The following is a 16,425-nucleotide window of genomic DNA, read 5'->3' on the forward strand; positions in this document are numbered from 1 at the left end:
AAACAAGGCCAATTTCTGCTCACTTCCAGTGATATTAATCCCTTTTATGTTACCATTCTGCCTAATCCTTTCAGCCAATGGCTCTATAAAAATAGCAAATAAGAGTGGACTCAGTGGGCATCCTTGTCTTGTGGACCTTTCAAGCTTGAAAGCATCTGAAAGTTCACCGTTAATCTTTACTTTTGCAGTTGGGCTATTATACAAGGCCCTCAATATAGTGATGATGGACCCATTAAACCCATGGATTTTTTTTTTAAATATGAAAAAAATGTAACTTTTTCCTTCCGTCATACTTCAGAAATATAATACATTAATTTTTTGAACATTTTAAAACATTTAAGTTTGCTCGTTGTATTTATAAGATCCTACATTGACGTGCTCCACAATCATTGGTCAGTCATGTTAAAATCCATTATCAGTGGAAAACAAACCTGATCCTCTACTAGAGGCGATTGTGCAATACCTTTTAGACATAACACTCAGCAAACAGTTATTATTAGTTAAAGTCAGTGAGATTTGGAGTGATACAATAAGACACGCAGACTTAGCATGACGAACCGACGAGGAACACGTACACTGTGAATACATACAGAGGGAAAAGGGGACAGGAGATAAGACATGGACATAACTAAGCACAAACAGAACATGATGGCTGGGGGGGAAAACACACGTGACCAATAATAGTAGACCTGTGCTACATTTGTCCAGCTAGGCAACACATATTTCTGCATAAGAGATACATGAGACACCCTTTAAACAAGCAAATTTCATGTTTAAAACATGGAAATGCAGCCAAAATGGACCATACAATGGCCTCAGTGAACACATCAGCACATAAGTAGAGATAAGGAAACTCAATCACATTAGATATTAATATTACTATGAGTAAATTATATATATTATATATTCTGTTATATGGTTTAAAGAATACAATGTGATAATCACACAGGAGAACGCTGTTTCCAGTTATACAAATTTATTTTATTTCACTATTAAAGAAACCAATTATGTAAATAAAAGCTCACCACAAGAACATCTCCCAACCCAGTCTTACAAAGTTGCAGTTACAATAAAAAATGGGTAGGGAACATGAACTGTTGGTGAGCTAAAAAACAATCCTGGTGCTGATGCTTGTCATTGAACGTTTTGGACAGAGCTCTTGATTGAAATGCCTACCGTTGTGTGTAGGCATTTCGGTCCAGATGTTATGGAGTTCAGTTCAGCTAAGATGTATTTCTAAAGCACCGGATCGCAAAAATAGCCGCTTCTCGGCTGTTTATATTGTAAGGTAAAGACCATACAATATAAGAGAGAAAACCCCCCAACAATCAGATGATCCCCTGTGAGCAAACCCTTGATGACAGTGTCTGTGAAGGTTATCAGTCATCAAGGCCATAGTAGTCTAAGGAGCTTGGAAAGAAAAGCGCCTGGACTTCTTTAAGTTAAAGAAGTCCAGGCGCTTTTCTCCAAGCTCCTTAGACTTGGTGACGGTGGGAAAGAAAAACTCCCTTTTAACAGGAAGAAACTTTCGGCAGAACCAGGCTCAGTGAGGGGCGGCCATCTGCCTCGACCGGTTGGGGGGGGGGCACAGCTGTTATAACCCCTGACGCAGCATAGCTTCTAATTCTGAAAGATACGTAGATACCTTAAACCTGCACTCTATGCAGGACACCAAGCGATGACACGACTTGCAGTACTATAGGAGTCTATGCAGAAACAGTTTTCTCTCTTGAATCTCTGTAATTTTTTTGCTACTGAGTGTCTGGGTGCAGTCACTCATTTTGGGCCAATTAAATCAAATGAACTTCCATTGTCTAAGTTATAGCCCTATTGAACCTGCGTTAACCAGGTTTAATAGGGAGGGCCAAAGTCGTAGTTGTGCTAAATTTCCTCGAATTCTCCTCGGAGATTTTCGAGTAGCTTCCTTTGTTCTTGAAAGTTCTTTTCCATTTGTCTCATCGCTTCCCGTCCATTCCACATCTTTTTGGTAAGGTCACTAACCGTATTTTCCAAGGCCTTATTTTGTTGTTTGAGTATGTCAACTTGGACATCGTAGTTGTTTATCAGATTGTTATGTTCTTCCTGTGAAACTTTGGGAGTCTGAGCTTGGGTTTGCAACGCCATGTCTTCTGTTTTCAAGGCTTCCTGTGAATCATACAGATTTTTCTTGACCTCTTCAAGCTCTCTTTTCATTTCCTCAAATTCATGGCACAACAACTCCTTTTCTCTGTTGGTCACTTCAAAATCATGTTCGGAGTCTTTCTCAGTGGCTTTGGAGATCCGTGATTCTCCTTTCACACCCTCATCGTGTGGTTTCAGTTCTTTTTGAGAATCACCACTCCTTTTGGAAAGCTCCTGGAGGTCCTGTTCAAGAAGTTCGTTATGCCGCCTCAATATGTCAATTTCATGTGCAAAGCATTGGCGTTCCAGGGTCTGTCTGAGCTGTTCACTGTCCGTTGTTTTGTTTTCCTCATTCATGATCCTTTTTCTTTCTTCACTCTCTTGTAACTCTTTAAAGGCTGTGTTTGCCTGATGGAGCTCAGTTTTAACAGCCTGTATTTCCTGTTGCATGTCATCTTTTTCCTTTTCAAAGTCCCTTTTCAGCTCACACATGCGTTTTACCGTCACATCATTTTCCTCTCTTAAAGACTGGTTGTCCTTTTCCATGTCTCCCACTTTTATAACCAAGCCTGTCTTGCTGCTTTGCAACTCTCTGATTTCTGCTTCCATTTCCTGCATCACCTCTTTCTGTTGCTGGATCTCTTTGGTTTTGGAGCTGTTTAAATCCTTTAGAATTTGGTTCCAATATTCCAGCTCTTGAATTTTGAAGTGAATTGTTTCATTCTCTAGTTGCAGGTCTCTTTTCCTCTTGTTTTTAGAGAACCCACTTCGTTTGAAGAGAACTTCAATGTTTTTTTGGAGAATCTTGTTCTCATTTATGAGCTCTCTTTTTTGCTCCTTAAGGTCGGCGTTCTCGACTTTAAGGTCACGTATGGTAGAGTTTTGTTGTTTGAGAGTTTTATTCTCATTTTTCAGCTCTTTGATTTGCTGTTTAAGTTTTTCGTTCTCGGCTCTCATGTTGCATACAACAGGATTTGACAGACTCATATTTCAAATTGAAGTTGATGCTAAATCTCTGTACCAACTAAAAGATTTTTTAAAAATACCGTCAACTGTGTCAGAAACGCAAGTTTCCAGTAGTTTCCTGCCTAGTGAATTCTTCCACTCTCTTTGAAAGACTGACAAGAGTGAGAACCTCTCCCCTATTTATAGGTTTTCGTGTGCTGATGTCATAAAGAAGACCAGAGATCAAAGGGATTCTGGTGAAACGTCACTGTGTCTGGTCTGGGCAGTTCTGAATTGAATAATAACAAAATGACGGGGGGCGTGTCTGGTAGCCATGTGAAGACGTGTTGTACAGGGCTCCTCAATGGACTAACTTGTTTCATAATTCCATTGCTCCAAAACTAACGAACTTTTAACAACAGTACGATAACACGCCCGTGTGCTGCTCTGAGGCACTTTTTACATCTTCAAGGCTACGGTGTACGACATATGAGCAAAACTAGATCGGGGAAAGAGCAGGCCGCAAAAGCCTCGGACCTGTCACGGTTGTTAAAGAGTGGACTCAGGCGCGGAGCTCAGAAATAATGACAGTGCATTTATTTACAGTGCAGCAATGTGACAACAGCTCAAATGTGCAACAATGGTGATAGTGCGTCCCTCCTTCCGTGTAAGCCCGTGCGTGGTAGTGAGTGCCCGTCTCTCCTCCAAGTGCTTCCTTAGTGTCCGTAAATCCTCCGTCAATCCCTGGGTGAACACACACACACACACACGACAGCAGAATGAGTACGAAGATCAGACAGCACTTCAATAACGTTAGCGACTCAAAAACACTACCAGGCTTAGTGCAATACTCCAGCGCTGTCTGTCGCTCAGCCACACCATTAAGTAGCCCTGCTACTAGTTGATTGGCAGCAGCTGGTGGATTGACTGCAGGTGCGGCAGCTCCGGGCGACAGCACTTCCGGGTCGGAGGTAGCCTGTTGCTAGGTTACCTCCTAGCACATCACAGCGGAGCCGGAGGGGAAGACAGGGCGATAGGAGAGACATTTTCACACTGTGGTATCGCAAGATATAAGTGGTTATATAAATATATGAGTATACATAATAGTTATTATTCATAGATACCTACATCCTAAGTTCCTGTTATTCTTCTGAAAGAAACAGAATGAATGTGTTGTTACAATGGTAATGCCAGGAGAGGCAGTATTAGTTCTGTGTTACATTAATGTGTAAGGAAGTGGAAGAAGTGTGTGTCCTGTAGGAGGCAGTAGAAAATGGATGCTCATGTTCTGTACATGCCCTGAAAGTAAGGTTCAGTAAACCAGTGCAACGATACTCCGGTGTAAGGCTCAGTTATTGTATTTTTATTTTTTGAAGATGCAACACACACGCACACAGATATACACACACTGGCAGGTCGACCGGTGTTCTGAGAAACCATCCTACTCTGATAAATCGTCCTACCCGTTTTATAATTTTACGGTGACTTGTGACTAAACCTAACCCTACCCCTAACCATAACCATAACTATGGGCTCAAATTGTGGTCATAAATATTTTGTACTTGTAAATCAGGATTTGTATGTGTAAAAGTAATTTGTGTGTGTAAAAAAGATTTGTGTGTGGACTTAGCCAAAATATACGTGTGAAACTGCACTCAAGTTTCAAGTTACAAGTACGAATTTTGACCCCGTTTTTCTTCCATCTGATTGGCAAATGTCATGTCAATCACAAATTTAATTATCCAATCAGAGAACAGATGAGTTTGGCTGTCGGAGGGGCAGTTGAAAACATTGGGTAGGATGTTTTTTGAGGTAGGATGGATTCCCAGAACACCGGTCAGGGCGCCGTCAGATCCTGACAGGACCATGCTGAGGACAGACCGGAGGCACCACCCCATGACATGAGTGAGATTATGAGAGCTATTGCTAGCTCTGAAAAGAGGATATTGGACCGTATCGATTCAAGCACGAAAGATTTATTATTCCAGAGGTTGGGACATATTTTTTCTGCACCTGCATTTTGGTACCTGAATGGCAAGCTCGCAAAGTCATCTGCTCTTCGTTTTATAAGCTGGAATGTTAAAGGTATAAATAATCCGGTTAAACGCACAAGGGCTTTTACTCATTTAAAATCATTGAGATCCGATGTTGTATATCTGCAGGAAACACACCTCCGATCAAGTGAACAAATTCAACTAATTAAACTGTTTCTCTGCTTGTCTGCATTGCCACAAATTGTTCTATTTGGTGATGTATCATAGAACTGTACTATATAGTGTATGTAAGTTTCTGTGTTTGCTAGTAACTACCATCAACCTAAGGTCTCAGCTAATTTATCTTTGCAGAGATGTTCATTTGATTGTAACAGCAGTAGGAAAGAGCAGTAACAAGAGTAGGACAGCTAAGCTAATTATGGCTAAACATTTGGAATTTAGTGAAAGCAAAAATTGACCTTGCAAAGATGGATAGGTTTATTTAGAAAGTCAGCTATTTACATTTAGTGTTCGTCCCAAGTAGGAGATTTTGAATTGAGTCTAAATTGACCGCAAATTTACTTACATCAAAACTTACAAATTTACATCAAAACTTCTGAAGATGCAGGTCTCTGTGCAGCGGCTGAAGTCTGTGGTGTAGAGGGTGAAGAGGAAGGGGGAGAGGATGGTCCCTTATGGTGCTCCTGTGTTGCTGATTACCTTGTCAGACACACAATGTGGAAGACGCACATATTGTGGTCTTCCTGTCAGGTAATCAACAATCCAGGACACTAGAGAAGCATCCCCCTGCATCGCTGTTAGCTTATCACCAAGCACTGGAAAAGTAAAAAAAAAACATGAACCTCACAGTGCTCGCCGGCTGGTCCGGGTGGATGTAGACACGATTGAGCAGATAGATGATGGCGTCCTGTGAGACGGGGCTGGTAAGCAAATTGAATGGGATCCTGATGTGGTCTGACAATGGGTGAGATCTGGTCCAGGATGAGCCTTTCCAGGGTCTTCATGATGTGGGAGGTCAGTGTCACAGGCCTGTAATCCTGGGGGCCACTGGGACGTGGCGTCTTTGGTACAGGGACGAGGCTTGATGTCTTCCACAGCACTGGGACCCTCTTCAGACTCAGCATGAACAGTTTATGGAAGACTCCACAAAGCTGGGGGGCACAGGCCTTGAGGGGACTCACTCCATCTGGTCCAGCAGACTTGCCTGAGTGGAGTTTCTTCATTTGCATCTGAACCTGGTAAGCATTTAACACTACTACACTGACATACATAATTTTCAATTTAATGAAGTTAAAAATTTGTTGTCTTATTGTCAGTTGTTATTGACAGCAAGATTATTAGAAATATATGAAAAAATGTACATTAAATGGGAAGTTCAGGAGCTGAATCAATGACAGTTTTTTTTTTCAAATGAAAGTGACAAAGGTGCAGATTCATACATAGATGCTGTCATATTAACAGATGTTAATGTGTGAAAAGGGCTTTAACCCTCCCATTATGATGTGGGTCGAGTTGACCTGATTTAAAAATGTAAAAGGAAAAATTGTTAAAAGTACTTTTTAATACAAAATTGCTGTTTGGCTTAAAAAATGTAACCAGCTTGTAAAATGAAACTGGTTTACCTGGCAGCCAGAGTGGAGGCTAAAGGCGACTGAAACTACTTCTTTCTTTGCAACTGTGAGACATATTATACACACACACACACACACACGACAGTAATGCTTGGCCCAGTGAAATTGAATGCTGATTGAAAGTACACCTTAATTATCAACTAAAAGCAAAAGAGAAAAAAAACATAAGTAATATTTTTTAAAGACATTACTGAGAAACTTTCCAGGATTCGCCAACTGATGCATCAGTGGGTCTGAATTTCCAGTGCAGTCTCTCATCAAGTATGTTAAAATTGATGATAAAATTCAACAAAACTACAGGGAAACACTCTGGAAGATTCTGCTGCTGCTCATTTTTCTCCAATTCCAACCAGAAGTGCCACCAAAAAGCAAAGGTTTCCCAGAAGGTACACAGCGATCAGGCAACTGTCACCTTTGACCTGACAAAAAAAGTAAAATTATATTAGAAATACTCCATCTTGTGGCAATCAGTGATTGCTTGCTTTTATATTTCTTTCAGCTTACCAATGCTGATTCCATTTGATCAGCAGTATCATCTGAAACCCAGAGCAAAGAACAGTGAAATATTGCAGGGCACATTAACTGAAGTGAACTAAAGCAGTCAGCTATGTTTTTAATCATTTTATTTATACAGGTTGAGTTATGATATTAGTTTTAAGCTTTAACAGAAGAAGAACAATTTGAAATCAATTTAAATAAAATTGAGTCGAGTTGAGTAGTTGTGGTGATTGAAAAAAAACAAAAAAACAACAACTTTCAGAACGATAACAATGTGCTGGAAGCTCTATGTAAACATTTAGCATGTCAAGTTGCCATTGGTCATGGAAAGTGTGTGCGGCACGGGGGGGTAAAACATTTTTTAAAAATCACCAAACATTAACCAGTTTTTGTAGACACAAAGAGGTTGTGATCATATTTTTTTTTAATAATTTGTGTGACTGAGCCACACATTGAGCCACAGCATTGTCAAACTACACGTGTCCAAAATTGGATAGTCTCAGTTGAGACAATTCAATGCAAGTTCTCTCTGATAACATTAGGTTGGTGGTGCATGAGCTGAGCCTTCGTGTATAGTATTCCCAGAGTATTTTCATGCATTTAATAAATCGAAAGATAAAGATTCCTTTGTCGCTGTACTTCAGCACAGTTAAAGTGTAACAGCTTTTGTTCCAGCAGACTACCATTGAGACATTCTTACGCGTTTTCACTCATCAATTCATAAATACCAATATTGTCAGGGTCCTGGGACTGGGCGACCCAGGATCCCTGAGCAGTCATGTATTATATTATTATTATTATTATTGCTGTGTATTTTGGTGTTGCTCCCCCTTCCCTGTGCTTGTGTATATGTGTGTGTGGGTGGCTGAGCACTTGTTTATAGGCGGCGTCAGGCCTGGAGGGTGTGGCCCTGCAAGGGGACTGGCCACACCCGAAGCCACACACCTGCTGCTGATCAGGCCTCGTCGGGGGAGCTACTTAAGAGAGTCTTGGAGCTCCCACCGACGCGGGATCATTGCTTGGGACTCCACGTTAGTTACCCAGTTTAGGTTTTGGTCGTGTAGTGTATGCCTGCCATTGTTCAGTGTCCTGACTGCTGCCGCTATTGTTTCCCGCAGGAGGAGCGTGGAAGGCTTAAGGAGCAGCGAGCACCGGGAGTGCAGACACGGGAGCAGAGAGCACTTGGAGGACACGACACGGGAGTCTGGGGAGAAACACGGGGATTTATTGTTGTTTGATATCACCCTCTGTAAATAAACACTGTCTATACGTAGAGCACCGCGCCTGGGTCCTCCTTCCCCACTCCTTCCACGGTGTGCCATGCCGTACCGTGACAAATATTTGATGCTGCTGTGTTATACACAGAAAATCTTGTGATACAGTGCTGTTTATTTTACCCATCCAACCACATTCTGAGGTGTACAGGGGTTATACTCTTCGCTCAGTCAGCTAAATGCTGCTGAACTGATCAGGTGGCTCTTCACCGTGCAAATGGACTGTTGGGTCTAGATTGGTTTTTGTCATTAAAGTGTATATGGGTAGTGATGATTTTTTCCTTCATCACTGAAATGCAAAAAAAAAGGCTTACCTCTGTGTTTAACTACCCAATCATGGACCTCCAAAATGATGATGAAGAGAACTTCCCAGGCAAAGAAGCCACCCATCACTTTCAATAGCCACCCATCATCACTGTCAATCCTGTCCAGGCCTGTAAATATGGCTGCCACTGTGTGACACAAAGAAGCAGGCATTTTAAGACGAGCAGCATGGGTGACAGTGTGTCTGCTATTGAAAATGTTAGCATATCCTGTACATAGCTTGTACTCACTACAGCCTGTACATACTTGTAGTTATAGAATATTCACAACATACTTCATACCGTGTACATTATAACATAATAGACCCATTTCTGTAATATACTTACATATCTATATTATTGCTAATATATATTGTAATATATCTATATCACTAAGCACTTCTGGATGGATGCAAACTGCATTTCGTTGCCCTGTACCTGTGCATGTGCAATGACAATAAAGTTGAATTCTATTCTATTCTATTCATATATGCAAGATGGTAGAATGAAGTAAAACACAAGCTTACCAGCTATAGATTTTATTACCACCGCATTTAAAAAATGTGTCCAGTTGAACAGATACCTCCTATCAAAGAAAAGAGAAGAACTATAAAATCATCAGCTTCTGAAGTTCTTGTCTAAGATTTCTCCTGCATCCAATTTATGAAAACAAGTATCATTACTGAACATACAATTTTACTAAATCTATATTTCACTTAAAAAATATTTCATTTACTGAGTCTGGCCTCCAAAGCTACAACCAGGCTATATTTATTAAAAGCACCATTATTACTAAGAGGAAGGAATAACTTTCACGAGTCATGTGCAAATTAGTTTCCTACTTGGTGTTTCAGTGTGAAAGTGTGCTCTGATAAAGCACATGCAGGCTACACTTTGCAAAAGTTTGAAATTTTAAAAACTTTTATGGCTGAAGTATGAATACAACTCTTAGGGTTATCAAATAACTTTATAACCTCACTTTGCCGCGTGAGCAGTGCATTTAGTCATTAAGCATGTACTGCCCCATTCCTTTGGTTTATCGTGTTTTCAAAATTTGTTAAATAATTGTAGAGAAAAAAAAAGTGAGGCCATTTTTAATTTTTTTTTAAATAATATTTGAACAGAGTATTCTTAAATGTGTATAGGCATGATATAGTATATTAATTAAACACACACAGATGGATACATACAGGTGATGTTGTGGTCCGCAGCGCAGCAAGGCCCCGATGGGCTGGATGAGTGAGAGGATCATAACCAGGCACCCCAACACTGGATGTGCTCCCTGGATACCAAACACATTAACAGTGCTAATCATGGGGCATAAATATCAGTCTGAGAGCTGAAACACACAACTAAAGAGTGCTTAATGAATATCAAGAGAAAAGAAAAAAAAAACACTTTGAAGGGGTATATTAATCTTGCCTGTGGATGCAACTTGCAGACTGGAGGAGATAAGACATGGACATAACTAAGCACAAGCAGAACATGATGGCTGGGGGGGAAACACACGTGACAGAAGGAATGGGTCACAAGGGAAAAACATGGAAACGAGACGGGAGAAAAGGACATTACTGAAATACATGAAGGGCCAGGGCTGGGACAGCCAACCAGTCACAGACAAAGAGCCACATCATACACCTGGGCACACATGAACATCACCCATCCCTTCCTCTGTCCTGCGTTCAGTTTAGGGTATCGAACTCAGGACCCTAGCCTCATCAGGCCGGGGTCTTTGTGTGGAGTCTGGATGTTCTCTCGAGCTTCCTCCCACAGTCTAGGGACATGCAGTTAGTGGGGGTCTTCTCGCCCCGTTCACATTCACACAGAGATGAATTGAAGATCACCTTGTGGTTAGTGCCTTCTATTCGATGTACAGACTGAATAATAACACCTTCTAATTAGTTCTGTCTCCTATTGGTGCTCTTCTACGAGTGATCAGTGCTTGATGGCTTACTAAGCTTAACTTTTTTCCACAACATTGATAACAAACACACACAGAACAACAACAACATATGTTATCTAAAAAAAACTTGATTGGACCAAAGTTTTGATGTTCATCCTACATGTTTATTGAGATTGTCTAATGTCTGCGACGGTATCTTCTCCCACGTCTGCGGACACCCGAGGCCTTGTGGGGTCTCTTGTGTCTGCGAACGGGGCGAGAAGACCTCGCATGTCTGCGTCTATACCTGCGTCGTGGCATTGTCCAAAACAGCGGTACCTGCTCCACGTCACGGGTTCTATTTATGGACTCACCTGGCAACTTTAGTGATGTCACTGCTGATGTTGTCACTGTTGGTGTGACCTCATGACTCATTCATGCCATCTGAACTGTGGTGTAATTATGAGGTCACAGGGGGACGTGAATTTATTCACAAAGTTGATAGAGAGTTTGGGTCATAACTCAAAGACGCAATGATGCAGTCAAATCATTTGGAATTAAATATCTCTGTCAGTGCGCCCCAGGGTGGCTGTGGCTACAATGTAGCTGCCATCACCAGTGTGTGAATGGGTGGATGACTGGATGTGTAAAGTGCTTTGGGGTCCTTAGGGACTAGTAAAGCGCTATGCAAATACAGGCCATTTACCATCTGTAAATTACAAGATTTAGAGGGTTCTGACATCACAGTCATCTTTCTGACATTGACATCCAGTCTCTCTGTTGTGATGTCAAATATTAATGCCAAATTCGTCTCTCTGTTGTGATGTCAAATATTAATGCCAGATTCGTCTCTCTGTTGTGATGTCAGATATCAATGCCAGATTCGTCTCTCTGTTGTGATGTCAAATATCAATGCCAGATTCGTCTCTCTGTTGTGATGTCAAATATTAATGCCAGATTCGTCTCTCTGTTGTGATGTCAAATATTAATGCCAGATTCGTCTCTCTGTTGTGATGTCAGATATCAATGCCAGATTCGTCTCTCTGTTGTGATGTCAAATATTAATGCCAGATTCGTCTCTCTGTTGTGATGTCAAATATTAATGCCAGATTCGTCTCTCTGTTGTGATGTCAAATATCAATGCCAAATTCGTCTCTCTGTTGTGATGTCAAATATCAATGCCAGATTCGTCTCTCTGTTGTGATGTCAAATATTAATGCCAGATTCGTCTCTCTGTTGTGATGTCAAATATTAATGCCAGATTCGTCTCTCTGTTGTGATGTCAAATATCAATGCCAGATTCGTCTCTCTGTTGTGATGTCAAATATTAATGCCAGATTCGTCTCTCTGTTGTGATGTCAGATATCAATGCCAAATTCGTCTCTCTGTTGTGATGTCAAATATCAATGCCAGATTCGTCTCTCTGTTGTGATGTCAAATATTAATGCCAAATTCTTCTCTCTGTTGTGATGTCAGATATCAATGCCAAATTCTTCTCTCTGTTGTGATGTCAGATATCAATGCCAAATTCTTCTCTCTGTTGTGATGTCAGATATCAATGCCAGATTCATCTCTCTGTTGTGATGTCAGATATCAATGCCAAATTCTTCTCTCTGTTGTGATGTCAGATATCAATGCCAGATTCGTCTCTCTGTTGTGATGTCAGATATTAATGCCAAATTCTTCTCTCTGTTGTGATGTCAGATATCAATGCCAGATTCGTCTCTCTGTTGTGATGTCAAATATTAATGCCAAATTCTTCTCTCTGTTGTGATGTCAGATATCAATGCCAGATTCGTCTCTCTGTTGTGATGTCAAATATTAATGCCAAATTCTTCTCTCTGTTGTGATGTCAGATATCAATGCCAAATTCTTCTCTCTGTTGTGATGTCAGATATCAATGCCAGATTCGTCTCTCTGTTGTGATGTCAAATATTAATGCCAAATTCTTCTCTCTGTTGTGATGTCACATATCAATGCCAAATTCTTCTCTCTGTTGTGATGTCAGATATCAATGCCAGATTCGTCTCTCTGTTGTGATGTCAGATATCAATGCCAGATTCGTCTCTCTGTTGTGATGTCAGATATCAATGCCAAATTCTTCTCTCTGTTGTGATGTCAGATATCAATGCCAAATTCGTCTCTCTGTTGTGATGTCAGATATTAATGCCAGATTCGTCTCTCTGTTGTGATGTCAAATATCAATGCCAAATTCTTCTCTCTGTTGTGATGTCAGATATCAATGCCAAATTCGTCTCTCTGTTGTGATGTCAGATATTAATGCCAGATTCGTCTCTCTGTTGTGATGTCAGATATCAATGCCAAATTCTTCTCTCTGTTGTGATGTCAGATATTAATGCCAAATTCTTCTCTCTGTTGTGATGTCAGATATTAATGCCAAATTCTTCTCTCTGTTGTGATGTCAGATATTAATGCCAGATTCGTCTCTCTGTTGTGATGTCAGATATTAATGCCAGATTCGTCTCTCTGTTGTGATGTCAAATATCAATGAAAGATTCGTGTCTCTGTTGTGATGTCAGATATCAATGCCAAATTCGTCTCTCTGTTGTGATGTCAGATATCAATGCCAAATTCGTCTCTCTGTTGTGATGTCAAATATTAATGCCAAATTCTTCTCTCTGTTGTGATGTCAGATATCAATGCCAGATTCGTCTCTCTGTTGTGATGTCAAATATCAATGCCAGATTCGTCTCTCTGTTGTGATGTCAGATATTAATGCCAGATTCGTCTCTCTGTTGTGATGTCAAATATCAATGCCAGATTCGTCTCTCTGTTGTGATGTCAAATATTAATGCCAAATTCGTCTCTCTGTTGTGATGTCAAATATCAATGCCAGATTCGTCTCTCTGTTGTGATGTCAAATATTAATGCCAGATTCGTCTCTCTGTTGTGATGTCAGATATCAATGCCAGATTCGTCTCTCTGTTGTGATGTCAGATATTAATGCCAGATTCGTCTCTCTGTTGTGATGTCAGATATTAATGCCAGATTCGTCTCTCTGTTGTGATGTCAAATATTAATGCCAGATTCGTCTCTCTGTTGTGATGTCAGATATTAATGCCAGATTCGTCTCTCTGTTGTGATGTCAGATATCAATGCCAGATTCGTCTCTCTGTTGTGATGTCAAATATCAATGCCAGATTCGTCTCTCTGTTGTGATGTCAAATATTAATGCCAGATTCGTCTCTCTGTTGTGATGTCAAATATCAATGAAAGATTCGTGTCTCTGTTGTGATGTCAAATATTAATGCCAGATTCGTGTCTCTGTTGTGATGTCAAATATTAATGCCAGATTCGTCTCTCTGTTGTGATGTCAAATATCAATGCCAGATTCGTCTCTCTGTTGTGATGTCAGATATCAATGCCAGATTCGTGTCTCTGTTGTGATGTCAAATATTAATGCCAGATTCGTCTCTCTGTTGTGATGTCAAATATCAATGCCAGATTCGTCTCTCTGTTGTGATGTCAAATATCAATGCCAGATTCGTCTCTCTGTTGTGATGTCAAATATCAATGCCAGATTCGTCTCTCTGTTGTGATGTCAGATATCAATGCCAGATCCGTCTCTCTGTTGTGATGTCAAATATCAATGCCAAATTCGTCTCTCTGTTGTGATGTCAAATATTAATGCCAGATTCGTCTCTCTGTTGAACAGTATCCGGGTTTACACCAGCCCACCAGATTTCTTATTTGTGTTGCCCTGTAGTAATCCTGTAGGCAAGGGATGCCTAATCCTCCTTTATCTTTGGGAAGCTGAAGTGTTTTGAACTTAACTCTTGGCTTTTTACCCGCCCATATAAATCTTGAGAGGGTCCTATCCCACTCTACAAAGTATCTATCAGGGTTTTCTATAGAAACAGACTGGAATAAGTTTAATATCTTTGGGAGCATATTCATTTTTATGATGTCCACTCTAGAAGAAATGCTTAGATAGACCATCTGCTAATATTTAGCATGATATCTTTTTTAAGTAGGGGGTAGTTGATTTCTTCCAAGCTAGTTATATCCATTGATAAGTTTATGCCCAGATATTTGATAGTTCTTTTGTCCCAGCTTAGTTTGTATTTGTTGAGCAGATTCTGGGGAGGGCTATAAAAGCTACTAAGAACTTGTGTTTTTTGTATATTCAATTTATATCCCGAGTATAGCCCATACTCCTTTAACACTGACATGAGCTCCATAAGTGATTCGGTAGGTTTTGATAAGTAAACCAAAATGTCATCTGCAAACAGAATCAGAATCAGAAACTTTATTGTCATTGTCACGAGAACAACGAAATGAAGAATGGTCCCCGATCATTGCATCATCCCTAGCAATATCAAAATATAAATAAAACAATAAAATTCAATAAATAAAATAGATAGAATACTTAAAATACTAATAAGATATAACAGTAAAACATTCACATACATTCCCACACACATGCTTCAGACCGTGCATAGATTAACACAAGAGTGGCGTGATGGACATTTTTTTGTAGTATTCAGATGTGTTATTGCAGTTGGATAACAGCTGTGTTTGAGTCTATTAGTCCTTGCTCTGATTGCCCTGTACCGTCTGCCTGAGGGCAACAGTTCGAACAGGGAGTGGCCAGGATGTGAGGTGTCTTTTATGATGTTTTGGGCCTTTTTAAAACAGTGGGCGTTGTGTAGAACTTCCAGTGTGGGGAGAGGGCAGCCAGTGATCTTTTGGGCGGTGTTAATGATCCCTTGGAGTGCTTTCCTCTGAGCCCCTGTGCAGCTAGTGTACCAGATGCATATGCAGTAAGTTAGAACACTCTCAATGGTGGCTCTGTAGAAGGACACCAGCAGTCTCTGTGTGATGTTATTCCTCCTGAGAATTCTCAGGAAGTACAGTCTCTGTTGGGCCTTTTTCAGCAGCTCGGAGGTGTTCACACTCCAGGAAAGGTTCTCCTCTATATTGACTCCCAGGAAGCGGAAGCTTGCCACCCTTTCTACACAGTCCCCATTTATGAATAGTGGTTGGATCTCTGCCTTTTTCCTTCTGAAGTCTATTATGAGTTCTTTGGTTTTTGAAGTGTTGAGGAGGAGGTTATTGGCCTTACACCATGACGTCAGCTGCTCCACCTCGTCTCTGTACGTAGACTCGTCTCCCTTGGAAATGAGCCCCACCACTGTGGTGTCATCTGCAAATTTCACAAAGATGTTGCTGTGGTGGCGAGGAGTGCAGTCGTGTGTGTAGAGAGAGTAGAGCAGTGGACTGAGCACACAGCCCTGGGGTGAGCCAGTGCTGAGACTCAGGGCTGAGGATGTGTGATGGCCAACTCTGACTCTCTGTCTATGGCCCGAGAGGAAGCTATTGATCCACATGCAGGTGCTGTCTGGAAGCCCCAGGTCTTGTAGCTTGGCCACCAGTTTGTGTGGAAGGATGGTGTTAAAAGCTGAGCAGTAATCCACGAAGAGCATCCGCACATAGCTACCATGCTCTTCCAGGTGAGTTAATGCAGCATGGAGTGCTGTGGCTACAGCGTCTTCCGTGGATCGGTTTGCTCTGTAGGCAAACTGGTGTGGATCCAGGCTGCGGGGCAGGGCTGCTGTGATGTGTCTGCGGACCAGCTTCTCAAAGCATTTCATTACCACTGGGGTGAGTGCCACCGGTCTGTAGTCATTCAGGCCGGTGATGTGGGGCTTCTTAGGCAAGGGGACTATGGTGGAGGACTTCAGGCAGAGTGGGACAGTCGCCTGTGCGAGGGATTTGTTGAAAATCCTGGTGAAGATCCCAGCCAGCTGTCCTGCA

The 16,425-nt window shown here is 41.2% G+C and overlaps 2 long non-coding RNA genes across 2 annotated transcripts; one reads left to right on the forward strand and one right to left on the reverse strand.

The window, feature by feature from the left end:
* Positions 1-4,702: 4,702 nt before the first annotated feature.
* On the reverse strand, positions 4,703-9,993 carry LOC309716953. Its single transcript, XR_014279593.1, has 5 exons — positions 9,956-9,993; positions 9,293-9,351; positions 8,778-8,915; positions 7,196-7,227; positions 4,703-7,110 (listed from the first exon to the last, which is right to left on the reverse strand). It is a non-coding gene; the product is annotated as an uncharacterized lncRNA (long non-coding RNA).
* On the forward strand, positions 7,109-8,464 carry LOC309716954. The gene is made up of 2 exons (XR_014279594.1): positions 7,109-8,220; positions 8,308-8,464. It is a non-coding gene; the product is annotated as an uncharacterized lncRNA (long non-coding RNA).
* Positions 9,994-16,425: the final 6,432 nt, after the last annotated feature.

This window comes from Aulonocara stuartgranti, assembly GCF_965226115.1.
Source record: "Aulonocara stuartgranti genome assembly, chromosome: 11".
In the NCBI taxonomy this organism is placed as follows: domain Eukaryota; kingdom Metazoa; phylum Chordata; class Actinopteri; order Cichliformes; family Cichlidae; genus Aulonocara; species Aulonocara stuartgranti.